The sequence below is a fragment of the Triplophysa rosa genome, linkage group LG17, assembly GCF_024868665.1.
Source record: "Triplophysa rosa linkage group LG17, Trosa_1v2, whole genome shotgun sequence".
In the NCBI taxonomy this organism is placed as follows: domain Eukaryota; kingdom Metazoa; phylum Chordata; class Actinopteri; order Cypriniformes; family Nemacheilidae; genus Triplophysa; species Triplophysa rosa.
The window spans coordinates 16,471,155-16,498,084 of record NC_079906.1 but is presented as its reverse complement, the minus strand read 5'-3'; the positions used below and the strand labels follow the sequence as shown (position 1 = coordinate 16,498,084).

Below are 26,930 nucleotides of genomic sequence, written 5' to 3'. Positions count from 1 at the left end.
CATAAAGACAGCAGACAGGATGTTACAAAAACGTTGTGACGATGCCTTTTTACTACATATTGTCTGCGAAAGCAGCGTTTTGCAGTATTCTGAAAAATGCATGTAGTCATGTGCATATAATTTTCCATAAAGTCACTCAAACAAAATCATAAATTTGTAGCTGACTAGCAAGTGGTCCCCTCGCTAATACAGCACCATGCTGCACACTGAGAATAGCACGGACATTTACACCTTGTTGAAATTCAAACAGCTTTGTATATGAATATGGTTATTATGAGCCCTACTTTGAGGTAAAATGTGCTGATGACATGCATTCTGGGTAAAGAAAGAAAGGCACTGATTTCATTACAAAACCCCAAGAGATTTGGGTGTGATAATTCATTTGAGGATTTGAGAGCAAACTTCATTTATGGGTGTCCCAGATAAAATACTGATAATGAGAGTAGAGAATGGCAGTAATGAGAAAAGTGATCAGTAATAAAGAGCCGAATTAACGCATTCATTATCTTGCAGAGAACTGAAATTAAACCACTATCCAACATTCGATCCTAATCGGTGATTCTGAAGTTAAATAAGGTCTTGATTCATTTGAATAGCTGCGGAATATCATAGTTCATAACTGTGGAAAGATTGAAGATCAATTCACGTACATAAGGCTCATACAGAGAGTCAGTTGACAGTGTTTCCATGTTGCAATCAATAGCAACCGAATATTTGGTGTGGTCAAATGGTTCATGCCCTGGTCTTAACCTATCATGAAATATACAAACCCACATTGTGACCTTATGTTATCAGATTGCTTTAAAGGCTCTTGGATGCAAAACCATGTGATTCCAACACTTTGTTCATTCCAAACTTAATTTTTGGTTTATATCCATTTCCAGCACATGGTTTTATTTAATGACTCGCAGCATAAATCAGTTTGTTGGAGGTTCACCCCAAAGTATTTATTATGCAAAAAGAGCTCAAATTATATCATTTTTAGTATATATATATATATATATAAATGAACACAAATACATGCATACATAAATATTAACATTTATATTTAAATATAATTTACATTGTTTAAAAATATATATTATTCATATTTCCTAAATAAATACAAATATTTGTACGTATTTATATATACATACTGTATACATGTCTCACAAGTATATACTATATAAACGCAAACATTTATTTTGGAATCGATTAATTGCAATAAATTTGACAGCACTAATCATTTTGATATAGTCACAAGAATAGTGACCCAATGCTGTTCCCTTAAAAATGTCACAATACTGAAGTAAAATTTTGACTAACTTGTGTTGGTCATGATTGCTTTAAGCAAGAGAAGACAAAATATTAGTACGTAAGAAAGCAGCAGTTTACCAAGAGACAAATGAATATACAGAAAGTAATGCCAAAGAATGCCTGGAATGCTTTCAGGCTTTTAGATGGGAAAAAAACCATTAAAACCGGAAGAAGCCGGAGCCAAGAGGGGGCTGATTCCTTCACTAAACATACCCCAAAATCTGCTCCAGTGACCCGAAACAGCTAACCCCAGAGGGGTCTCTGACCCCAGAGGGAATAGGCTAGGCCAGGCAAACTCATTTCAGAGCCCGACAGCCATGTTCTGGACTGTGTTGTTTGGCATTCTGTATTTACTGCTTTCTAGCATGAAATCCTATTCGCTTTCTCTCTCTGCCACAAGCATTTTAATAGGCTGCCCTCCAGACACAGGCCAGTTAAAGCCTCAAAGCCATTTATCAGGCCTGTTTAAAGCAGACCGGTGCCTCCCTCTCTCTGGTTTTCACATAGTGGATGAAACACTGTATTAAAGACATACTTAATGGTCTATGCATGTTAAAGACATACAAGTCTTGCATTATAAAGATATACAGCATCATTCTATATCTCCAGACAGAGAAATGGAAGTGAGAGACACTCTGGCTCCACGTTTTTTTTTCATGGAGCAGTAATTCTAATGCTAAATTGATGGAGTGTGGCATCGGGGTGAACCAGCAGAGCAGAGTCGTGCAGAGGTACCCCAAGCTATTTTTCACTCACCACAGTTATGAAAAACATCAAGACAGATCCACAAAAAAACGAACAGTTTAGAACCGAATACACACAGAAACCCACATACAGGAAAAGAGGAGAGAGAGAAGGAACCGTAGACAGATGCTGCTTAACAGCTTTGGCAAAATATAAGCGAGCTAAATTAACAAACTGTGCCTAAGCTAACAGCTGGAGAAATTGGCTTTTCTCTAGGTCAGGCCCCATTCCAAGACCGTGGAATCCCTCTTACACCATGAAACCACCGGTTTGAACCGAGTTTTAGTCACCTATACGGTTTGTTGGTCAATCAGTATGAACAAGTTACGCATAATCATGCAGATGAACGTGTTAGTTCTCGATACCCTGACAGACAAACATGCTGGTACTCTATCAGATGTTTGTAATGGTATCAACAAGTTTTAATAACTGAGTTGTAATTGCAAGCCAGGGTGATGCAGTTTTTGCATACAGAAGGATACAGACATGTTGTCCCCATACTTTTCTGTCTCTTTCCCCTGTCACATCAAATAAATGCATAAAGGCATAAAGTAAAATAAAATGCAAAAATGCATAATAACCTATTATGGCCGCATAACATAGAAGAAAAATGCAATATTGTATATGCAAAAAAATAAAGCTTTAAGTGTGGAAATTTAATTTTAATTCTATTAAAATATTACAAAAACTGAAAATCATATAACCAACATTTGTTTCTCATTATTCTCACAAATCTTCCTGCTATCTGCTTCAACCTAAACTAAACTTTGACTTGAAATTATTCAGCTATTGCAAACCAGAAACAAGACATCGGAAGAGATATGTGGGATAAAATATATTTTTTGTAATATTATTTAGAGAAAAAAATCATTTTAATAAGTTTTCCTTTAACAATGATGGGTTTACATACTCCAAACGTTCTTCAAACAAATGTGATACTACCACACGTAGACACGGTGTACCTGTGAAAATACAGCTGAAGTAAAGATTCAGATTCATGTCAAAGATTCAAATCAATGTTTAGGAAGCCAACTTTCAGTATTTTATAAAAGAGTGTAAATTAATTTCAATATTTAAAAATAACTGTATTATTATAAATAAAAATGTTAATACTGTTAAATAACCTTGAAATCTATCATATCGTCACTGTCCTTCTGATTCAGAAACTGTGTACTGTATGTGCAAATTCGCTGTTTTTCAGAAAATGGAAGAAACGCTGTATTGTTTAAATAATTACATACTGTGTTGTCAAAATTGACAAGCACTTAATACATTTTTATTGGTTAGATATTTGCAAAATCCAGGGACAAACAAAGGGTGACTAATAATAGTGATTTATGGAAAAAAAAGATAAAATATGGAGATACGAGGTTTCCGAAGGACAGCACCGATATGATGTACGTATCACAGTTACACAGCATTTTATGGCAATGGCCAGTTTCATGCCACTAATTTCATAATTAGACTAAAACTTTAGCCTACAATATCACAGACAGAGTCGCAAATACCAAAACTATAAACTCCACTGATAATAACTATACATCCATGTGACTTTTCAAGGCCAACCGGTTGAGATTTCGTTTTCACCTTACTTTAGAGCTTAACATTTTGTGGTCATTGTCATTATGAAAGGCCAACAGCCAGCTCTTTCTACCTAAAATACTCAACTAAACCTGCTATTAACCTCACATCTTACAGCAAATCTCTCCAAAACGACTCTATTCAAAAACATTTCTGTCCTGATACTGAATAGGAGTAGAAGGGGCATATGTGCTGAGCTTTAATTCACCTCAAGGGCAGAAATACAAGACTTTAAAATAAAGCTTTTAATGGCCAAACATCATCATAAACACATCAGAGGTAATGCAGCAGACTCGGGCGAGGTCAACCTCTCACCCAACTCAAGACTGCGCGCGCTGTAAATCACGACAAAATGGAAACAACCCCCCGCCGTTAAAAGTAGGGGAAAACGTCTACTGAATGATTAAAGCGATCCCATCCATCATATCTACTGCTATAAAAAACAGCGAAGAAAAAACAAGGAGGCGATAATCCACTGCAGAGTCATAAATAAAAAGAAATAGTTCAGGCTAATGACTAAGAGCACTCGAAAGAATCACTAACTTTCCTGATTTGACAGGCTTATTCGCCCGAGACTCCCATGGGGCTGTGTATTACCTAACAAAAATACCCCGCTGAAACTTAATATCTAAACTGCGCTCATCTCAGCTGCAATGTGTTGAGAGAGGCCCGATAGATTTACGGTGATGAAAACCGAACTCGGCGACGCGTTCCGTCAAAGGTGCAGAGGACGGGAGTGGGTGGGGCGAGTTAAAGTTGTCAAGGTCTTATTTATTATGATTTTGAAGGAGTTGGAGTGGGAGGAGAAGAAGGCATGAAAGGGAGAAGGTAGGAAAGAGGAGTAGGATTACCAGGAGGAATAGGAACGGGGAAGGAAAGATGGTGAAGTGTGCATTAGTGTGTGTGTCATGCAAAATGAACGTCTTTAGGGATGATGCACAATGCGGTACAGCAAGACGACAGAGAGCATAAGAATGGAAATACATAGAAGAACAATAAACATCTTCCCCCGTTGCATATGCCATATAAACAACATTCCTTTGGGAATTAAGTTTGAGTTTGTTAACTTTACTAGACTAATAAATTGCATATACTGTATGCTCAATACACATACTACAAATAAAAACATATACCTATGGGTAGTTGACAGACTAATATGCAAATTTGTCCTATGGTATGACAGCGAAAATGTAGAAAACAAATTAACAATGAAGATAAATCTCTCTTATGCTATTTTTTATGATAAATATAAATACTAAAAATATAAAACAATGCAATATTAACATTTTGTTTTCCAAATTATGCTGTCACACCATAGGACACATGTACAATTTATTCGTCAACTACCCATATACACATACAAATACATAATGTATACATATACAAACATATTATATATCATATACATACTGTATCCATATACACATACATACATATATATAAAAAATGTACGGATAACCTTTTTTTAATGTATGATTTCTTACTGAATATTTTATTATATATGCATAAGGCAGCAGTCACTGGGGTAAGTGTGGAAAGAGCTTGTTTAAAATCCAGATGCAGCATATTGAACATGGGTATGAGAGCTCATATCTCTCTCCATTTCTCAGTACTGACGCTGCTTCAGGCAGTCTTTACAGCCAACACACGATCTGTGGACACATTTATTCAGTTCATCATTCGTCCATCTGCTCTTTCTCTCCCTCTCGGCACCCTTGTCCGTGTCCCCCTTCTGCCTTTACCGAACTCTCCTCCTCCCTCCCATCCCACCCCTGCCCAAATTCATAGCGCAAAATCAGTCACCTGCTCACCCAATTTACTGAGACAAATTTCCACCCAATCCAAACAGCCACACAGGTGTGCGTGTAGTCTCTCTTTCAATTTGAAAGTATGTCATTTCTCCCTCAGTGCACACTGATACACGGCAAAGCAAGGGAAACATTCACAACGCACGCCAATCAAATTCATTCCGCATCCGCTAATTATTGAATATACAATGTGGCTGCGCACCAACACAGCCGAGCGTACATATTGCCGACTATCTTAATGTTACAGGCTGTGCTCCAAGCAGGGGGCTGAGCGAGAGAGTTAGTGTGGTCTTATTCCTCAACCGGGCTGACAGGCATAATAATCAGACCAGAACATTACCAGCCCAACTAGAATACATCTCTCTCTCTCGTTCGCTTTCATTCCCTGCCTCTCATTTCCTCGCATATCAGGTTGGCTTTCCCTTTTCTTTGCTATTTTGCATTATGCAGTTGTGGTGAACGCTTCTACACCTCTATCGCTTTCTCACTGTCATCTAATCTCAATGTGGCGTATTTCTGACAGACTGTAGGTTGTACAATGTCGATCTAGCCGAACATGTGAAAACTTCTCTGTCCTCTCTCACGACTCCTTATCAGACCTCAGACAGCCTGTCTGCGTAACGCTCTGTTTATGGAAACATTGTGGAAAGGATTTTGGCGGCGGGTGTGCACGCGGGTTCTTGAAAGCAAAACAAATGTGAGGGGTGTATGTGCGTGTGTTTGTGTGCCAGCACGGCTGTATGAAGACTCCGGGAGTGCATGTTTGTGCGATTCAGAGTTGTTTTGGATTGATTCATCCCGGCCTTTCTTTTGAATCACGTCCACTGGGGGGAGGGAAGGTGCGAATGAAAAGATGGATGGAGTAAGGTTTGATGTTTACTGAGGCCGTTGCTAAGGAGATGAGAAACGAGGGACAGATTTAGTCATAACAGAGACTGATGGAGCAACCAACGCTATTCAGAAGGAGAAAAATAACACTCGGATTGGAGGGGATGGACAGAAGTGATGGTGAGAACGAAGAGAGTGGCAAGTAAAAACAGACAAAAGCTTCCTGTGGTCATTAAAATACATAAAGTGCAGAAGGACAAAGATGGAGAAAATTGGTAAAGAAAACAAGAAGAGAGGGATTAACAGAGTGTGAAACCATTATGTTAAGAAACTAAAAGCCTTGGGCCCATTAAACAGCCATATACAGTAGGTGATGACATGGGGTTTTGTGTGTGCGTCTGAATGCCTGAAACGCTTAACGCATGCTCAAATAAACACGGCTGTCGAGTGCACTCGGAGATGTAGAAAGATGTAGCCGTGACCTTGCTGACCTTTCCATTTGGTTCACAATATCTTGCGTTATTTGCTCCCAGCTGAATCGCACACCCATAACATCCCAGACAGCATCTGAAAGCAGAGCAGAAAGTGTGATTTTTGTTTTTAAGCTTCTACACCATATACAGTTTTGTTCGTCCAGCACGCATCCGACGTCCTTGAGCTTCCACTTCGAACCAGGCCTGCTTTAGTTCACGTGCTCTGCTTGTACGAGAGTGGTTTACAATCAATAAAGCCTTTTACCTCCGAGCGTGTCATGGTTTGCATTCCCCTGACTGACTCTTTTGTGGTCTTGCTCAAGAACATTGTCAATAGCCTTGAAGAGTGTAAGGTCACTGAAGGGAAACATAACATCCTTATGTGTGAAGCCAACTGCGTCCAACACGATATGCTCAGTGAGAGGTATGCTGAGAAATGGCAGACCTCCTTAAAAAAAGCACTGGTAAGATGTCTTAAAGCCAGATTAGGATGCTTCATGCACCTATTATGAAGTCGACATATGTTTTACTGTAAATGGATTTGTGTATTATCAGTGTGTATGTCTGGGAACTTACTCGGAGGTATTGAATGGTATTGAATTACATGTTGTCCAGAGCTGATGGATGGAACATCGACAGACAGCGTACAGTACTGTCTAGGGAAGGTTTCGTATACAGTAGACTTTCCATGCTGTAAATGTACTATGGCATTACCACAAAAACAAGGAAAATACCTACTATGAAAATCCAGATAAATATCAGGTTTTTGGACATGCTATTCCTTGCAATGTATGATTTGTAATGTACAGTATGTGCAGGTCACGATTCATACGATGCTGGGTACTGACAGAATCATGATACGATTGTATCACATTATTTTGAACAAAATGTTAAAAATGAAACTGGAAAATAAATGAGATTTATTTCCAAGGCATGAACAATTTTTCAAGATTTTTTGTTAGATATAAAACTTGACGACATTCATGTTTTAATTGAACGATCTGTATGTAAATGAATGAAAACTGCAGTAAAAGCTTAAAACTTTTTAATACTAGTCTTGTCTTATACTAGGTCACGTGTTGGAAGCTCAACCAAAAGGAATAAACAAGTTATCTCCTAAATTCTTGTATGGTAAAAATGTTTTCTATATACAGTATGCAATTACAGTACAATTAATAAAATCATCATAAAAATATTTGCCACAGTTCTAATACATATTGTAAATGTACAAACAATACATTTGTGCATTGAGTTTGTTGTATTTGAAATGCACAAATGGTGCTTGTCTCACTGTCTGAAATAATACACAAACACACACGTCGCTTGATAAACACAGGTAATGAGAGAACGTTTCAGCCTCGTCTCATTCAAAAATAGTCCTGGTGACACACAGGTCCCAATGCCGTTTCACACTCATGCCAATTAAAACACAAAAGCTTTGCACATGGCCAAGTAAACGCAATAGATCAAACAAGCTCAAACGCTTGTATATTGACATTTTGGAGGGGGTTTAGCCCTGTGCCTGGGGCAACTGTGGGGGAACGCACCCACAGCCACAGACGTGAATCAATGTGGAGAAAAAAGTACAATCCAATAGAACAATTCCCCATTCTCGATGAAACATTGAGTTGAATGCTAATAATTGGCTGAGGCAGAGCCGGGTACATCCGGCCGTGTTTGTGTTGGGTTTAAGAGTGCCGTTACCAAATTGCCAGCCATCTGAAGGCCTCCACGGTGGACCACAGGGAGCACATAATGGACTCCTTTCAAACAGAGACAGCTTTAAGATGAGAGCAAGTCGCAACACGCATTGGACATACAAGAGAGAAACAGGCCTTCAATGGTCAATGTTTTTTTTTAGGTGGAAAGCGAAAATGGTGATGAAAAGGACAGAATAGGGAAGATGAGGGAACATGACACTTGGTGATAAGGCTTCTCTCACAGTTTTGCTCAAGACATGACTGATAAAGACAGGTTCCCCAAACCTTCATTAGCCACAAGTAAATCTTTTTCTTGTTTTCTCTCGCTGTCTGTGCAAAGAAGAAAGGCGTTCAATTCAATTTAATGGCTAATTTAATGGCTTTGTTTTACGGCTAATGGAAAGAATAAATTTGCTGGTACAGAATTAAAATAAAAGTTTTTCAGGACTGGACTAAGTCTTTGTCATTTCTTTCTCTTTTGTTCTGTAAAATTACTCTGTATGGTCTGGAAAAAAATTGAAAAAAGTATATTCCAAATTGAAGAGTAACCGTCACCTTATTATCTTATGTCATTGGTGTTCTAGACAAGTCTGATCTCGTAACCCTAAAACTGATTGTTTAATAGGAATGTTGTTCTAGGACCAACTGATGCAGAAACCTACTTGGCTCAAATCACATTGCGCAAGAAATCACACAATTTAAAATCAAAAAGATTACACATCCATCACTCCCTGATAATGACCCGTGTCCTGGATCACGCCCTCATTTTTTCTACAGCCTCTATTTTGAGATAAAAGTTCAGAGTGGATGCTGAACATCCACTAATCATATAACTAACCGTGCATTGTTTTGCCTCTGTCTCTGCACCAATCCTCAGACATCCACAGTGCTACCGGGCGCTATGGCAACAGGAGATCCCCCACCATTTATACCAGAGTATTTATGACACATGATTTTCCTGATGAATCTTGTACCCTCTGTATTGAAGACAAAGAAAAATAATGCTCCAATCTGTTCCAAAAACACTGCGACTCATTTGCCACCATCTGAGACAAAGCAAGCACCCATCAACATGAACCATTTCTTTCGGATCTCAGAGGTTTAATCAAGTGGGGCTAAATATAGTTCAGTCTAGACTAGTCTGGAAGATGCTTAGTCTCACAAATACGTTGTGCTTCTTTACAAAGAGAATGGTGGTTACAGTAATTCGTCTTTACAGCCTATAGATCTATGAACAAAAACATCAATCTGGCTGAGCATATTGCAAATGTACAAGTGAGAAAAATGCTACCATAAAGTTAGGCCGTATCATATTTTTATTGTCATATTTAAATGAAAATCATCATATCATCATATTAAATGAACACACACATTGCAGGAAATGTGTAGGATTTAGTAAGTATGTTGAGTTTTCAATTCCGCAAAAAGAAAATTTAGTTTTGGCTTTGCAATAAGTGCACATAATCTAAATATGCTAATTATGATGCTTAAAGCATTTTCTGTTCCGTTTCGTCTTGGCAGGGTTTACTGGTAATTATCGCATGAGAAATGAACTTTTTAACAATTTTGACACCTATAGGAAAACCTTTTAGATTCCTGCAGATTAAAAAGTGAAGATTAAAAAACTGCTGTGTACTAAAAAGTACATCCGCATGCATACAGAGAATGCCAGGTCTAAAACCAAATAAGCTGTCAATAATTGTCTTCTTACTGCAAGTGCTTTCTCACAATGCTTTTCTCACTTTACTGCTCCTCAGATGCTCAGAAAAACTGGGACTCAGTCACACAAAATCCAGTAAGCCCCTGTTCAACTCGGAAGGAAACCCCAGAGATTTATAAGGCTCTCCACAGAGCCTCTCCATCCCTGCTGCTAAATATGACAAATCATTTGTCCTGACTCAACACTTTCTCACACCTCAGCAACAATGTGGGATGATATAAGAGATAAGACCAGTCGCAGCTGAGGAAAAACAGGCAGCCTAAGAAGATTCCTCGCTCTGAGAGAAGATTCAGGCTAATAAAGATGTGTGGGTTGATGAGGTGAGATCTGGTCAGTGGTCTGCTGGGATGGGAGGAGAGATGGTGGAAAATGTGTTATCTCCCTTACATAAACATACACTACATTATAAACATTATGATCACTACAGAGGCATCAAGTTGGCAGACATTCGTAACAAATGGTTTCTTCATACTGTGGCAAAGTAAAAATAAATGTATAATAGAGTATAATGTTTATTTTCCGAAATGTCTGGGTATTTAAGTGTGATAATAAATAAATAGCACAGTACTATGGCATTACTGTCTGATATCGTTTAGAAAGATTAAAACTAATTCAAAATTGCTTTTAAAACCTATATGTTCCCCATTATGATGCAAATCTCTATAAAGTGTATGGAAATGTGGTCTGTTTACAGCTCTTCAGGGCATGTTCTGCTGCTGTTTGGCTAATACTAAGTGCTTTTCTCCCTGTGTTATCTCATCCCCTCACCTACACACACAGACTCGCTGATCTCTTTTACAGCACTTCTCCCTGCGCTCTTCTCCATAATCCATAAGAATATTCCACCCACAGCCAAGCTCCGGAGCCTGGAGTCCAGCTCCATCTCGGTCTCCAAGACATCATTTCCAAGTCTAATCAGAGATCATGATAATTACGAATGGCATTTGAATAAATCTGATTAATGTTTAACATGAGCTCTGCGCTTGCCGTGCCCTGAATGTTTAAACACAGGCGAAGAGGAGCAAACGCCCGCCCGTCTGTCAGCGAGCTGCCGGGATTTGAGAATCAAATAGAGCTGTGGTTTTAGCTCTAGGGGTGAAACCCTTTTCTAGGTCCGTGGTTTTAGGGAGTTGGCTGGAGGCTCTGTTTCAGCCTGATGGAGTTAGTTAGCAGGCTTAGCGTGACCGAGAGGCAGAGTTAAAAGAAAAGTTCAATCCAAAATGAAAATTCCTAAACTCGTTCACTCAGCCTTAAGTTGTTCTATATCCATATGAATTTCTGTCTGTTCTGACACAAAGCCATCGGATGGCCTTTAGAAGACCTGGAATACAATGAACGAGTCATATGGATCACGTTTATGCTCCTCTTATGGAGCTTTTTGTCAAGTGCAATTCAATGCAAAGGTCATCATTACCATGAAAAAAATGAAGTTTTACCAAAGGTTTTTACAATACTACTGATAGCTCAGATGTTTCTTTAATAATCATGTCAGGTCTCTTCAAGTTTTTAAGCATTTTTTAAATTTTTAAAGCATGATTTTCCATAGACGGGTAAGTGCCAGAATTGTCACATCCATAATGGTCCATATTCCTGTGCGATATGAAATGATAGTTCACCTAAAAATAGAAATTCTGTAATCATTTACACACCCTTTTGTCTTTTAAAACTGTATAACTAACTTTCTTCTGCAGAACACAAAAGAAGATATTTTGAAAAATTTTGGTAACGCGGTACCCATTCACTTCTATTGTATGGACCCAAAACCATTGAAAGTGAATAAGCACCACCGTTGTTCGGTTGCCAACATTTTTCAAAATATCTTCTTTTGTCGTTAGAAATGACAAAAAGGGCGAGTAAAAAAGAAACTACTATCAACAGAGATTTAGGAAATAATTTTGGTTTAATTTAAAAGTTTTGACTGAAAATGTTGCATCCATAATGCTGGAATTGCCCAATTTGAAACATGACAACCCCATTTCTCAATTATACTCATATGGAAAAGAATGGACAGGATGTTCTTTAAATATAACTTTTTTTGTAAGAGTATAGCAAGAAAATTGAATTCTCATTTTTGGTTGAGCTATTCCTTCGAAGAGAGACACTTAGAGAACTTAAACAGAAAGTCAATAAAGGTCCGTCACCTCGAGAGACCCTGTAGATGACACTCACCTCACCTCTGACCCGAACAACTCCCACAGTGCCGCTAAAATTATTGGTGAACCTCACACCAATGCAAGCGAACGGCTTAGCAAACTCTCTCCAGCACAGCTCTCTTTTGCTCTCATTTGAGCGGTTTTCTATTGATCATCCTTTTTCCTCTTTATCTTTAATCAAAAGGCTTCAGAAACTGATGTTTAATTAATGAGGCACTGTACGCAGGGCCCACTCACTGGCTCAGAGAGCCCACTTTAATTAAATATTCATGAGCTGTCTACTGCTAATTATCATGCCAGCAATGCTGCTGCCCACAATGACTCAATAAAATTCTAGGAGTGGGAGTTCACGAGGAAGAGGACGGTAATGGTGATGACGATGAAGATGATGCTGATTATGGAAACGATGAAGATGGGTAACACTCACCGTAGACCACAGAACACAACCTCAATTGCATACTTGTTCTAAAACTCAAAATTTCATTGGATCAGGGAGTACTGGAAGAGCACGGGTCTAATTAAAGAGAATAAAACATCAGGGGCTGGTTTTCAGCTCCTCAACCGCCAGGAGCATCAGGCGTGCAAACTCCTATTCCACTTGCTCAAATTTTCCCCAAACACCTCTAAATGACAGATGTGACTGTGCAACATGGAGATAAATGAGAATCTCTGATTCTCTCTCAACAGATTAATGCGAGGTGAAGGTACGAGTCTCTCTCATATACAGATGCGATGCGTGGTGATGTGTAGAACCGCAGCTGAAGCTGAGTGATGAGTCTCTGCCTGGTGTGTAGGCAAAACTTAGATGCTTCTGACTTAAAACATACTCGACGCAGATGCTTTCGTACGTCATTATGTTCTGAAATGTGATGATTTGTAATTCATGAGTATTGCAAGTCCCTCCCACACATAGCAGAAAGAAAAAACAAACAGAGCATTTTTGTCTAAACGTATGAAAAATGGACGTCCAGGTATAATTTACTACTATTATCTCGGTGTGTTTGTCAACACTTGAGGTAGTTTGTAAGCGGTGGGATGCAAGTTTGTAGCGATAGTTAAGTGCACTTCAAATTTGCTTTCTGAACACGCACATGCCTGACTCATGGGTTTTCCTAGCATCCACTTAAAAGTCTGGGAGTTTTAAACAAATCCTAAGCGATTTATAACACATGACAGAGGTTTAGACTGCAAAACAGGGTCCACTTTTCATAATCGTACGGTGTGATGTTAAAGAAATCAGCTGTGATTTCTGCTCTTTCTCTGTCTCTTGACTTCTGCAACCTCTCACTCTTCTTCCTCTTGCTGGAAAGAATCTTTCCTAGATTAAATTGGACTGCAGCGCCTAAGTGCCAAACACTCACTTCTCCCATCTCTCATCACAGATAATAACCCTTCCAAACTGTCTCTCTCTCCCTGCCTTTCTCTGCTTTTGACCTCTTCCCTTTTTCTCCTTTAGCCGCTAGCCTTCTCCCCATCTGCGATATGTGCAATCTCCGCCTTCAATCTCCTGATTTCTCTGCCTGAAGCTTCTTTTCACCCCTATCATAAACACACAGGCAGGCCGCAATGGGCCCTTACCCATCATGCAACGGTGCTCCCCCTTCCCTGTCCCCTCGCTGCGACTCTGACCTTGGCTCCATGGCAGAAATGGAGCCTCTGATAAAATCACTAAACCTCCGGTCCAGCTCATAATCTCAAATTACACTCTAATGGCTCATATGGTGGATTCCCAGAGGGACCCGTTTGGGTGTGATTGAATGTGCATGTGTGTGCATGTGTATTCGTAAGAAGGGCTTTCAAATCAAATACAATGATGACAATATGTTTATGTTAACAGATGAAGGAACAGCTCCCAAAAGGAAAATTCTTCCTAAAAGTTGTTCCTTAACTGTAGTGTATGACGTTCTTTCTATGGAACATAAAAGATGCTACACAGCTTTTAAATACAATGTGTCAAAATGAATGTGGATGGGTAATGTCATTAAAAAGAACTTAAAGTAGTTCACCTAAAAATAAAAATGATGTCATCGTTTACTCACCCTCATGTCATTTCAAACCTGTTCGACTGTCTTCCGCAAAACACAAATGTAGATTTTGAAGAATGTTGTTAACAGGTACCCATTTACTTGCATTGGTTTTGTGTCCATCCAATAGAAGTAAATGGGTGCCACTGCTGTTCAGATACCAACATTTATCAAAATACCTTTTTTGTGTTCTGTGAACACAAGTCATTAGATATTTAGAAACGTTGGTAACCAAAGAACATTGGCCCCCATTGTATGGACACAAAACCACTGAGACGTGTCTCAAAATATCTTCTTTTGTATTCCGCAGAAAAAAGACTTCAAAGTCTTGTTGATTACATTTTTAGACTGTGATTCTTTCGTTTTACAGAAAAGAGATACATTCTGCCTCACATTTCTATTGCGAAGAAGACAGTAAGTCATACCCACCAGAAAAGACATCAGGGTTAGTAAGTGATGACAGTTTTTTGAGCGAACTATACCTTTAACTCCCACCTACGGCTTTTCTAACAAAAATGGAAGGGATCCAAACAAATGTTCCATGTCCGCGAGCAGTGATAAATTTGCTCTATAACAGGGAGTTGTGCAGGTTGGATTTTGACTGCACCATTAGTCACCTCGCGATCTTCACCAGCACGGCGGGGATGCAGAAATTACGACCAGAGCGCTGCAAATTTAAAATGGTGGCCTTTGCTGTGTGATATACAAATGGCTACCAGCATTTCCAAAAGCTTTTTAAAAGCATCTGAAAAATGTAAGCGCCAGCCAGGCTTTATTACAAGGACAAACGTGTTAGAATAATCAGGACATATCTGCTTTCTCGGCACACAGGCGATGAGGTGGTAGAGTGGGCCTCTTGCGCAGGCGGTCACACACACATACATGCTGGCAGGGCGCCGGGTAGTGGCAGTGAGGTTGTTGTCACTATGACGACTTGGTGACAAGCTGTCTGTTCCACTCTTAAACAACCAGATCTGCAGTGAAAGGCACAGCCTATAGTTAGTGTCACTCATTGCTTTCTAAAGCACTGGCGGGCTAATGTCCATAATGCTGAAGGCCCCATAGGTGTGTGTTGTTTGTATGTGTAGTGTATATAGAAAGAGCCAGGAGACGAAATGGCGATTTGTTAGGAGATTCTCATAATTGAGGGACTCTCTCTCTCGTTCTTTCTATTATTGGCCCGGTCTGTAAGCACACTGTGCAACCAGGCCACAGTAGACCCAAGAGAATACAACCAAACAGAAAAAACACGGTTTGATTTGTAAGCTGCTCCAAATTCTAAGTATGACCAAAGGCACACACATTTACCTTCTGTAGCTATCTGCATGAGAAAAGCTGATAGCTGTGTTTTGGAACACGGCAGTTGGGTTTGAGTTGGCCCGAGCTGGTCATTTGCTTGTGCAAACAGGCCATTAGCTGGATGACCAGCCAGCCACCATGTTTCATGGTACGACCAGCTGGTAGCCAATTGGTTGCCGTTCCAAGATGGTCTATCAGCCTACACCAACTAATGACCAGCTTGGACCATCTATAAACCAGCTTCCATGGCTGAAACACAGCTGCAAGAGTAACACTTTATGCCCAAATGTGTGAAACGCCCAAACACCACATCAATGTGTGCATACCCAAACTCCACACGCATGTGTGCTTGATTTAATTCCAAAATCATAATAGGGAGTCCATAAAAACGTACTAGTCTTCTAACAGGCGGCTTTCCAATTAATCTCAAAGGTGTTTAATGGGGTTCAGGTTTGCTTTGTGCAAAACAAGTTCTTCCACACCAGACCCAGACTGTGGACCTCACTTTGTGCACATGGGCATTGATATCCTGAAACAGAAAAAGGGACCTCACCAAAATTTTGGAATTAGGACACTTCATACAGTACATACTTTTGGCAATATAGTGAACCAACCTGAAATATAGTGTAATATAAAAATGTACGAGTTACACTCTTAAAAATGAAGTTAGAATAAAGAAGAACCATTTTTGGATGAAGGATACCAACACTGTATTAAAGGGATAGTTCACCCAAAAAAGACAACTGTCATCACTTACACACCCTTCAGTTGTTCCAAACCTGTATACATTTTTACTTCTGTTGAACACACAAAAAAAATACTTTGATAATGTGGGAAACCAAACAGTTTTGAGGCACTATTGACTACATAGTGGTAGTTTTTCTTACTATGGTAGTCAATGGTGCACCATAACTGTTTGGTTTCAAAAACTCTTCCAAATATATTTCTTTGTGTTCAGTAGGACAAATAAATGTATACCAGTTTGGAACAACTTAAGGATGATTAGTAAAAGATAACAGAAATTTCATTTTTTGGTGAACTATCCCTTGTAAATGTGACTTTGCAAGTAGGCTGTTCCAAGCATCTTGGAGATGTTGCCACAGTTCTTATTGTCTCCGTTTTTTTCTGTGTCCTTCTGTAATCCCAGACTTGATAATGCTGCGATCGGAGGATATAAATGAACATTGAGAGCTTAATTCTGTGTCCACGGGGGTTCGTCTGTTGTTCCATGATGGCAGGTCTGCACCTGTCTCCCCACGTTCACGGGCACCCAGGTCAGTCCAAATATAGGCCCTCCGTTCCCCCAAGCCCGCCGCAACCCTGATCTCCCGAAGCGTGCCACAGATAGAATTACACACACACTATGAGATACAATTACACTGTACTGGAAAGAAATACCGGACAGGCACCGCCAAGCCTGCCATGCCGTTAGAAGTTTTGTGGGGCGTGCGGTTTGTTGTTTGTAAATAGACTTGTTCACGGACGCTTTGAGGTGTGGAACGGTTAGAAATCAAGCGTTTGATGGAGATCTCTGGCAGTAATATGTGCAGGATCGATAACGAGGAAAGTTGACTGACAAAGGGTATCTCATGTGCTGGTGAAATGGAGCGTGCAATGGAGGCATCGCTATGGAAATGAAGCTTCTAGGTAATAAAAGATCTGCGCAGTGATTACGGAAATGTCACAGAATTCTTCTCCGCCGTTTCCACCTCTCGTTACTCGGCACCAATCAAAGTCTCGCCGGGTGATGGATGATCGTTATTACCGGTGGAAATAATAACGAGAGCGGTCGTCGTGTCAGACACTCCGCAGTCGGCCTGTCAGGTCAGGTGAATCGTGATGACAAGCATCCATCACAGAGACAATTTACACATTCATGCCGTTTCAGAGCTGCGTCACGCTTGCGTTTCACAACTTGTCGTTTGTGTGCCATCAGTTCGGATACAAAATATAAAAACTGTGTATGGTTCTGCACCCCCCTCCCCAGCAGTTGCCGTGGAAACTGTTTGCGGAGAACGGGAGAATTACTCTATTACAGTTAAAGGGGGGCTATTTCTAACCCTGCGTCAGCAGACGGACCAATAAACCATGACCTGGTACTGTGTGAGAGAGAGAGAGATTGAAAGAAAGTGTAAGAGAGATGGGCAGAAAGAAAATGTGCACCGTCAGGGACCAGTTTAGGCTACGTCAGAAAACGTGGACAGTGCATCATAAGACTGAAGAGGAAAACCTTTCAAGAAATTAAAAAAGTTACACTATGATATGCAACGATATTTTATTTTTGGAGCAATCTACTCTGATGCACGCAGCATCTAGTGACCAATGAGCTGTGTTTAACTCTTCGATTACTGTTTAAATCAGCTACAACCAACATATATTTACAAAGATGTGGCAGCATGTATCACTCAATGTTTTAGGACACTAGGAAGTAGAAATGTGACATCACTCTTCCCTTAGCATATTAGTTCCTGGAAATCACTACTAAATCCTACCTACCCTGCCAACACCCCAGGCTCAAAGACAACGGTGCTGGCGGGGCATTTTAACAGACATAAATCTCCCCTCCTCCACTTATTCCATCTTTCACAGCCATCCCCCCAACTGACATGAGTATTGAATCTATTGGATCTCTCCTCTCCTCCTGAGCCAAGATCATCCATCTGCCCTTATCCTCTTTCCCAGCGCTCCTTAGTTCACGTTTCTGTTATTCCTAATGGATACAAGAGGAAGAGAGAGAGGAAGCGAGGGAGAGGAAGAGGAAAGGGGTTAGGTTTACAGACATGGAGGGGGTTGGATTAGAGTCTTGGGACCAGTAAAGATGAAAGCAGAATGGATCAAATGTTAATCAATATGCAGCACATGCTCTCTCAAGGTTCGCCCTTTTCATATGTGTCGGGCGCCACATTCGGATAATCCGCTTTGTTTTCTCCATTCGTGTTTGTGCGTGTGTAATGGAAGACTGGGAGAATGGTACAGATAAAGCCGTCTCTGATGTCTGAATTAGGCAGTTTTTCAAAGCTTGTGTTAGCAGTGTGTTCTCATCGACTTTGCTCTGATGTGTGTGGGTTTACTTCCGGTGTTTAGTGTGGGGACAAAGGTATCTATTAAACCTTTTTTTGTGGACATATAGTGATGTCTACTATGACAACTAGTTTGACTACTATGTTTACTTGCATATACTCTATTTTATATTTCATTCTATATTTATGCCTTACTCAGCACCAGTTTAATTTTAATCTCATGTTTGTACTTAATGTATGTCTTTTGTTATATGTTCAATGCTTTGGCAATATTGTAAGAACACGCAATCATGCCAATAAAGTACCTTGAAATTGAAATTGATGTCTTTATTTTTAAAAACTTCATAATCCATTTTTTGTTTTCTAAAAGCGAAAGGATGGAGGGAGGGAGGGGGGAGGAGGGGAGAGGGAGAGAGAGAGAGAGAGAAAGAGAGCGAGAGAGAGAGAGAGAAAGAGAGAGGGAGAGAGAGAGAGAGGGAGAGAGAGAGATGAGAGAAGAGAGAGAGAGAGAGAGAGAGAGAGAGAGAGCCCTGACGTAATTGCTTTTATGTCCACATGTAAACATCCTGTGAGATTGAGACCTCACAACGCATTATTTGGTGGCCGCACTAATGCATACAAATTGTACCATAAGGCCACAGAAGGTGAAAAAATAAGATATGTCGATTTCACAAGTCTGTATCCATTCTGCCAAGCCAGAGAGAGAGAGAGAGAGAGAGAGAGAGAGAGAGAGAGAGAGAGAGAGAGGAATATGCAAGCAATAAAACCCCATTTTAAACGTGTATCAGAAAGCAAATCAATGGGAGATAGGCTGAAATTGTTCATTTAATTATTTAGCTAAAGCTAGTTTACTTCCCAAATAACAACCACCAAACACTATCATGATATACTCCAGCGTCTTGTATGCTTAGCTGAACAGCACCCTCGGCAGCTACTGAAGCTCTCTCTCAAGTCTGAATGAGTGAGAACAAGAGAGAGATACTGAAGATAGGACAGCAACACACTCTAGAAATAATGTGCTCCGAGTGTCCACTGATCGTGCTGAAAGCAGATATATAACAGATGATTCATGTCGCCAGCGTAGCTTCCTGTCTCTGTAGGTGTTCGGCTCATAGACAGACATGATCAAGATTACAGGTTAAAATTCATGTCACTGTATGTATGCTGCACTGGCCACCTTTTTCAAAAAATGTAAAATAAAGTAAATAAATGTCTAAATGTAACTTTTTGTAACAATTTTATCACCAAGGACTGTTAAATAAGTACATATACTGTACATCAGACACACCGCTGTCACCATCTTCCAGTCCAACCATCTCCGCCCTGCTTGGTTTCATCCACCAACCCAAAGAAACATGGAAGTTTCACACAGAGCTCGACTGAATCGTCTCTCCTCGGGGGGTCACCGATTTTAGCAATCTTATACCCACAAAATCTGCCCATCATCACATGCTCCACAGGAACCCTCAACATCTCTTCGCAAGCATAAAGTCGTACCAGTATAAAACGTGCATTTCCACCAGGGGAGGATGATAAACAGCCAGTCGTTCGTATGGGTTCGAGCATGAACTGAATACAAATGACTGTTTATGTCTACTTCCAATCCATGCTCCCCTTTTTCGGTCTCACCGTCACTCATCTTGCTGGTAACTTTTCTTTCTTTCTTTTTTAGCATCTACTGAAAATAACCTCCTCTCCAAATCTACTGAAAATAACCTCCGCTCTAAACCTCAGATTGTTCCAGAAGACACATTCTGGCATTGACAAGTTTTTGGCAACTTTATCAAAGAACAACCGTGTTAAATGTGCTTTAGTGGACTAGACTGAAGGTGCCAGTGATTCAGATCTAAGCGCACTGAAAGTGGATCAATACTCTAATTAAGGGACATTAAAGGTTTTGGAAACAGCAGGGCAGCGAATTTAAATCTGTCTGAGAGCTTTACACATTGATAATGACTAAACTTGATTAAAGAATTAGAGAGGACAAACTGCATTGATAGCCATACGATGCCTTTTAATCCAGGGAAACATCAACCTAATAATTGTGCTCGGATGAAAATATATTGACAGACAATCAAAATGATCTGTGTGATATAAGACAGTCAGATAAGTGGGCAGCTCTTGGCAAAAAAAGCTAAATGGAAAGTTTACCTCTGTGATGGAACATATTTCATAAGGGCATGTCCCAGTTTATGATGACGTCAGCAGTGGGAGGGGCCAACAGAATCCTCTCAGAATTCGCAGCGTGACGCCTACTTACATTATTCATCAGCTATAAATACCATTACAGCAAAGCTACAGCGACCTTCTCTGCTCTCATAGTCAAAGTAGAACAGTGCAAGCCTCAGAAAAGACTGATGAATTTCACAGTAGCCATTCCTTAAAATACTCCAAACCACAGACCACAATAATGAATCTCTACAGAAGTCTCTCTCTGATGTTTGGGTAATGGAGTGCGGTAAAGAATCCATGAGGTCAGAATCATCATACAGAAGATCAAAGTTTCCTCTGAAAAGTCCACTGCCTAAGGGCCTGCCAGTTAACCAAAGCTTTCTGTCTTTCGCCCCCTCAATGTTTTTTTAGTTCAGGTTAAAGATTGAATAAAAAAGAGCCCCTGGCATGAGAATCAGCCTATTCTGCTTCATTTCACCACAGAATGCACAGTATCTCCGAATGTCACTCACTCCCTTTTCTGTTATTCTTTCTCTTGCACGCTCATTGGTGACAGTTCTTCTGTGAAAAGCGCTAACATAAGTGATAAATAGATCAGGTCTGTCATGAACGTCTCTCAATGTCTAAACCGACATTCCTCTCCCTCAGCAGATCGTATCGGGATTCGTCTGGACGAATGTGCCTCGATATGCTTGGAAGTGACATTATTATGTTACATCTAAATTTTCCTCTACAGGAAATGCAATCACAAATATTACTCCTGCCAAAACGTCGCCCCTGGCCTCGGACTTTAGTGGTTTCTGATCCAAGATTAGTCTGCAGGTGTTAAAGCGGCAGTCCGCAAGTTTTTTGGAGTAAAAATTATCTAAAACCAATTTTTGAGCAAGTACATGAAAGAACGGTGTTTAAAACTGTGTCACTACCCTTACTGGACTCACCACGGAAAGCTTGTAATAATGGTTTGTAATTTGCCCTGTCGGGTCGACTTTTCCGGAGATCCTTATATGGTTTCTTTCGTCTGTGCATCATTTCGTCACATTCGTACACAGAACGAAGAGGATCGGCTGCTAGCTAGCGCGTGTATGCTGCGAGTGACAGGCGATTTGTAGCGTGTACTCACAACTGTTGGGTAGGATTTCATACAACGTTTAGTATTATTTATGGCGGCGTTTAGTACCTTTTACTTTTAAACGCCAAGCAGTGTTGACATCTGGGGATTCATCATTTGTGAAAAACAAGAACGAACGAACTGAAGACGGTTTACAAAGAAACAGGGAATGTGATCGGACTCGTGCGAAAATTAATATTGGCAAGGCATTTCAAAGGTGGCGGGAACTCCGTGATCTGAAAGGATTGTATAATATCAAAACACTTCAACACAGCCTCCATTTGCGCTAGTTGTGTCTGTTTAAGTTCTTATTTGTTTCGTGTTATATCATCTGCCATGTTATCTGTGTTTATTATGCGCTACTGATGTACAGTGAAGATTCTCACCGCTGCACTGTCACAGGCCACGACTCAAAACATCAGACTCATCCGCGCAGTTGAGCAGTGCCCAATCACAACTCACGCAAAGAAATATCTCCTCACATCACCTGCAGTAGCAATTACAAACTGAGATGGCGACAAAGAGGCCAATCCTACGGACTGCCGCTTTAAAGGTGTGACCAGTAATAATATACAGTACAGATTTTCAAAATGATATGAAAACCAACCTAGACAGTTTTCTTTCCTAAAGAAAGGTTCTTGCACACAAGCCCTTATCCTTAAAGGAGAAAAACTGATTTTCATGTCTCCTAATGCATTTTCAATTGTAATGCAATTTAAAATGCTAATGCTCTTATTCAGCACCATCTACATTGAATGTAGACGTGTTGCTGGTTATCAAGTGGCAGGAAGAGGAAATTTGTGTTTGGTCTTCCGTGACCCCAGTCTTTTATCTCGGGCGAGGGGGAAGCGTTTAAAGAGAAAACTGACACCTTATGCTCGTCACCCTCACCAAACTTCACCGACTCCTCTGATGGTGGATCAGCAGCATAAACATGACCTCTGACCCCGTTTATGTTATCCAGACCTAACGAGGAGACCACCAGCCCATCTCAGAGACCACTTAAGACCACCAGGGACATCGACATGTCAAGGAGCTACTCAAAACTTTAGACTAGATAAAAATCTAAAATAGCATATTTTCACCATGCCTGATTATACAGTATAACGTTTGGGAATCTTTTTTCATACTGTACTGTATATGAGGCCAGTTGTCATATTTCCTAAAGACAAATGTTTCTGACTTAATGTGATTGGCTGACTGAACTATATAAATTAAAAATCTCACAATTATAAGAGAATTGATTTAACACACACATTTTAAATACACATGTCTTCCTAATATTACTGCATGACTGATAGCTCTGATCGACTCACTAATTGAAAAAATGTCCATTTTTAATAGCTTTTGTCAAACTTAAAGTATAAAATAAAATCATTGACTGACTGGCTATCAAACCTCTCCTCGGAGACTGAAGTCATTCATTACCCTAAAATAGCACAGTGCTGAGTCATTCCTCGACTCACATCCCTTCATTATGGGAAAAAGGCATCAAACTCTCCAGGTAGAGCCCAGCTCAGTGCCGCAGAGCCACAGGGTAGGTGGCATTTCCTAAAGCCCCCTTCCTCTCATTGTGCAAAGTCACTTTAAGGCTTATTTTCCCCCTAAATCAGCATTCCTTCAGTACTGATAAGGAAAACTTGAGTAGCCTTGCTGGCTGACGGAGCACAGGGAAATATTATTATTCTGCCTCATTGTGCCAATACCAGCAGAGTATTAATAGAAGGACTCTAGCCAAGTCATGGAGGATAGCTATACCACACACACAGACATTAGTCAGTCAGACCCCTGGGCTTCATGGCCCATCACAGAAACTCTTTCCAGCAAGTACATGCATGTGAAACCAAAGCCTTTCCCCTGCTTATACTGACCTGACCAGACAAACCAGAGCAGAGGGCAAGATTTCAGTCGCAAGGGCGAGACATAAAAGAACAGCGACAGACTATGGTTTCATCCAAGATGCAAGTTTGATATACGAAAAATGCGGGGAAAAAAAACTGTGGCTTCCATTAAATTACTTTATTCAATTATATTACGTGCAGCTTTTATGCACATTTTGGAAATTTTATTTTCATATTGGTGTTTCCATCCATTTAAAAGAATAATTTGGTTTCTATAAACTGTGTCCCACAGAATTCTGTTGAAGTTGTGCAAATCAGAGATAACAAATGGTCTCTGTCTTCATGAGAGATTTGCACCTGGTCACATCTGGGACGCATTGGTTGGCAGACAAACATATTGGGTTTCTGGGAGTGACTGCAGGTGGATAAGGAAAAAGAAAAAGGGAGTGATAGGCAGATAAAGACGAGGCCTCTGGGAAACAGAGAGGAGGACTGTGAAAGCAGATGTTCACTGTTCTCTCCATGCATAACATTAGAATTCATTACCGTACCCCTTATCACATTTTACCCCCTCTCCCCTCTAAATCGCTGTCTGTCTCTCTTGTCTTCACCGTATCTCTCTCATTCCATCTCATTCCAAGTTTTTCTCTCTCCATTTCTTTTGAATTTCTTTGGGCTGTTTGCTTTTCAGGGTCATTGGTATAATTCACCTGGGTGGGCCTAGTGGGTGGGTGTCGTGCAGGGTGGGCACTTTAGCAGGCACAATGTTCCTGTTAAAATGTTCCTGCTGATGTTGTTCTAAGAGCTCCGAGATACATTTTGTTCTTGGGGGAAAACTTAAGAAGAACACAATAACAATCGTGGACATTGTTAACTATACAATGACTTTTTTGCAGAACTACCTGCAATTAAATCTTGTGAAACCAAATTGTTTTTGCTTCCCCCAAAAGCACTTAGCTAATTTTTTTACTTAAGAGAAACAACTGAGCTATTAAAGAGATCTTTTTTTCCCCTGGGCTTCCTCCAATCACATCTCTGTTTTTCTTATAAACACACAGAGTGCTTCTTAGGATAAGGCATTTTAGCCACATCCATAGACCCGCCCGCAAAAAGCCGAATCAAACTTTGTTAACAATACCCTTCGCTCAATGACTCTCATCAGGCTTGTGTGTGTGTCAGTCTGAAGAACTCTCTAAACGCCCATCTCATTTCAGCCTGGGCACTGGGAGACGCTCCTCTCCACTTCCGAAAGTACAGGATCCCTCTGGATGAGGGCCACATGGAGCACAAGGCCAGATCTGAAGTGTGCAGTTTCTAGAGTGTATGTCCTCTGTGTGTGTGATCAGCTTTGAAGTAGCGAGATCTCTCAGTCGAGTCAAGTGTGTAAACCGAAGGGCAAACATTCTGTAATTGGAAAAGATAGAAAGTTTATCCTTAATAGTGTGGAAATGTAATTTATTGTTCATTTTAGTTTTGAGCTTTTGACTTTTTTTAATTATAGACAGTGCAGAAGGCAGGAAATGATGTGGAGAGAATGGAGGGTGCACGATATTGATGCAAGATAGAATTAAATTTGCGGTTTTCTCATAAGCACCATTAATCTATGGCTTTGCTTGACAACCAACAAAAGTCAATTGTTGTTGTAAAATATAACATTTAAAATGTGCATAGTGACATTAACCGCAAAACTGTAAATGCGGCAGTCATTTTGGACACAGTATATGATGTCATAATAAATCATTATTTTCCTTCATTTCTTTCATAGTTTTGAATGAGAAAATTTCATGATGTAATGTATATACATGATTACTAGCAAACCTATGTTGATACAGCAGATATTGACCACATACTGTCTGAACAAATCAGATTTCTCAACTTATTGACAAAACTATTTAGATTTGTGTGCATTGTGAAGAAGTTTGTGTGTCTGGAGCACATTCGCTAACCACGAACCCAAAAATGAAACGATTCAAAAACTGTGACACAGCTTTTTGGGTATGAGACCATTTTTGCACACAAACACTCTGGCTACATTGTGAACTTTGAGTTCGGTACAAGTTTACTCGGATTGCAGTGGTCTTGCGGAGTCCAAGACTAGTATTTTCCAAAATCATAGATGCAAATACTCACAAACACTAAAACAAACTAAATTTCTTTCGGTTTTTCCCTTTCACTTGAATAATATATTCTGGCAGTGTTTTATTTTGTCTATTCTCTCTAATTGAAGTTTGTATGTGAACACTAATTAAAGCTCAAAGGGAAATAAATCTCTAGATGCATAGTTGAAAAGCTTGTGAGAAAAACAATGCCAGCAATGCGGTAGTAGGGAGAGAGAATCACAGCCTGTATACAGAATCAATGAGAGTTCAATCTGACCATTCTCACACATACCAAAATCACACATGACTCAGCTACTCTGAGTAAATATGTGACACTGTTAATTTATGTACTCTTTATTTCTCTCCTTCTTTCAGTTCCAAGTCTTAATTTGTACAAATAGTTCCTAAATGAAGTGAATTTGGTGTATATGTGTGTACTTTATTATAAAAAATATGCAACCTCATGTTTTAAAAGGCAAATAGCACATGACAGAGTTGGAGTTTTTTCCAACTCCAAATGCAAAAGTAAAATTAACCTATAGTTAAACAGAGCCCAGTTACTTATAGACGGTTTCATCTTAAACAACATAAACAAACATTACTGCGCATGTGCACTTTTGTGTCCCTAACTGAACTTCCGGTACACATTCACAAACAAATGAGTGCCTGTAGACTGTTACTTGGCTAAACTTGTCTCTCCAATATTTTGAATTTAGACTGCGATACCAAGCTCAACTGCTAGATGTCAATGTACCATACGGTTTCTTTAAATGCGACCGAACTACAGGACCTATTCAACAAATTGTTTATTTAATAAAATGACAAAATTCAACAATTCAAGTTTATTTAATACAATTTTTATACAGTGAAATAATAATACAAATGAATATTAACAAATTAAATAAAATATAAATAGTTATATCTATGGTTTTATTATAAGACACTAGCCAACACAAACCCGAAGTTAACTGGGGGTCAGGCACTCGCGGCCGATGAAACGGTCTACAGGAGTGCGAGGACCCACAATCTATAACCAAATTCACTCACTCACGAAAGAAACTAAC

At 39.9% G+C, this 26,930-nt stretch overlaps 1 protein-coding gene across 2 annotated transcripts in view; it reads right to left on the bottom strand.

Moving 5' to 3' along the window:
* sema6bb (sema domain, transmembrane domain (TM), and cytoplasmic domain, (semaphorin) 6Bb) overlaps positions 1-26,930 on the bottom strand; it is a 104,441-nt gene that overhangs the window by 55,657 nt on the left and 21,854 nt on the right. The window contains exon 2 of one of the 2 annotated variants that reach the window (XM_057356846.1): positions 6,749-6,824. The exons of the other annotated variant lie outside the window; for it this stretch is intronic. The gene's annotated coding sequence lies outside the window, so the exon portion shown is untranslated. The remainder of the gene's footprint in view (positions 1-6,748; positions 6,825-26,930) is intronic. 2 annotated transcript variants of the gene reach the window in all.